The sequence below is a fragment of the Petaurus breviceps genome, unplaced genomic scaffold (genome assembly GCF_028583685.1).
Source record: "Petaurus breviceps papuanus isolate PSGF00001 unplaced genomic scaffold, PetGlider_PUasm1.0 187, whole genome shotgun sequence".
Classification (NCBI taxonomy): Eukaryota; Metazoa; Chordata; class Mammalia; order Diprotodontia; family Petauridae; genus Petaurus; species Petaurus breviceps.
Window position 1 is genome coordinate 16,144,982 of NW_027185799.1, and position 2,303 is coordinate 16,147,284.

The window sequence follows — 2,303 nt, forward strand, 5'->3', positions numbered from 1 at the left end:
TCTCTCTCTCTCTCTCTCTCTCTCTCTCTCTCTCTCTCCTGCCTTTCAGGGAGTCCAATAATTCTTAAATTATCTCTTTTCTAGGTCAGTTTTTCTTCTGAGGTATTTCACATTTTCTTTTACTTTTTTTCAGTCTTTGCACTTTGTTTTATTGTTTTTTTCATGCCTCATGGGGTCATTAGTTTCCATTTGACCAATTCTAATTTTTAAGAAGTTTTTTTTATTGAGGTTTTGTATCTCTTTTACCATCTGGACAATTATGATATTTAAGGAATTATTTTCTTCAGTACTTTTTGTGCCTCTTTTACCAAGCCATTTTTTCATAATTGTCTTGAATTATTCTTATTTCTTTCCTGAATTTTTTTTCTATCACTCTTATTTAATTTTTCTTTTTACTTTTTAAAAAATATCTTTAACTCTTTTAAGAAATATTGTTAGCAGGGCAGCTAGATGGCGCAGTGAATAGAGCACTGGTCCTGGAGTCAGGAGGACCTGAGTTCAAATCCGGCCTCAGACACTTAACACTAGCTGAAAAACTAGCTGTGTGACCTTGGACAAGTCACTTAACCCCAATAGCCCTTAAAAAAATATTGTTAGACTTATGCCCAATCTTCATTTTTCCTTTGAGACTTTACTTGTAGATGTTTTCAAGTAACTGTCTTCTTAGTTTGTGTCTTAAGCTTCCCAGTCACCATGATTTTTTTTTTAATGTTTGGGCTTGTTTTATTGTTTGATCTTTTTTCCAGCCTTTTGCTTGACTTTGAACTTTTTGTTAGAGTTGGACTCTGCTTATTTCTGGGGGGATGGCTGGCCTGAGCTTCTGTAACTTGATATGAGGGCTTGTAGATTTTTGGTGTTTCCAAAGTGGTGTGATCTGAGGAGAGGTCTGGTTCCTGTGCTCCTGGTCTTTGCTCTGGTTCTTATCCAGGTAGACCCTGCTCCATCACCATTGATGACACTTTTCTCCACCCTGAAACTTTGACCTGTAACTGGGTAATAGGTTATGGGGCCACCCAATGTGACAGATCCTATGCTTACTGCTAGTGCAGGGGTCCTCTAGATGATACTTTTGACCAGGTGTTCAGTCCCCTTACCATCCCTGTGTTGGACTGCCCTGGTGCTCTTTTGCTGTTGCTTGCCACTTCCAAGGCCTCCAGTCATTTTTGCTTCCACCACACCCAGTGTTCCCAGCCAGCCCCTACCCCAATGTCCACAGCTTTCTGTCTTTCTAACCTATCCTGAGCTGGAAAAGTGACTTACTGCAACTGAAAAGTGCCAATTATTATTATTATTTATTAGCTACATAGATTCCATGAATCTCAAAGAAGGTCCCAAATTCCATTCTAAATATGTTTGAGTGTTCACTCTCAGGAAAAATTTGTCAAGTAGGCTTCTATTTATTTATGTTTGCTTACTTATAACTTATATACCCATACTACTATTAATCATTATGTACATTATGCATATATATATATATATATAAAATGAAACAAAAATGAAAATGAAAAATTGGTGAGATGAAGAGGAAATCATAGTTGATCCTAAAGTCAACAGGGAGAAATTAGAGTTTATTGAGTGGGGAAGTGACATAGTCAAGCCTGTGCTTCAGAAAAATCACTTTGGCAACTTTGTGAAATGTGGATTGGAGAGGGAAGAGACTAGAGGCCAGGAGACCAATAAAAAAGGTATGACAGTAGTTTAAAGGGTGATGATGGTCAGAACTAGGGTAGGCTATGTGAGTAGAGAGAAGAGGCAGATGGGAGTTATATTGTGGAGATAAGATTGACAGATATGGCAACCAATTGGATGTAAAGGGGAATGGATAAATGAGGGAAGAGTTAAAGATAAGGCCACCATGATGAATGTGGATGACTGAAAGGATGGTAATGCACTTTACAAATAATGGAAGTTCAGAAGAGAGTGAATTTTGGAGGAAATGTGGTAAATTTGCTTTTTTCCATGTTGAATTTGAGGTGCTTATGTGACATCAAATTTGAAATGTCCATTAAGTAGTAACTCAGAAAAGAGACAAAGGTGTGTGTGTGTGTGTGTGTGTGTGCACGCAGGAGTATACACGCATACATATACACACATATGTCATTTGGGATCACCTGCAGAGATATGATAATTAAACCCATGAGAGCTGATGGATTCATAAAGTAAAATAATGTACAAGGAAAAGAGAAAAAAAGCACAGGAGAGAGCTTTAGGGTACACTCCCAAGTAGGGGTTTTAATATGGATCATGATTTGGCAAAGATCATTCAAGAGTGATCAAACAGACAGACAGAGAACCAAGAAATA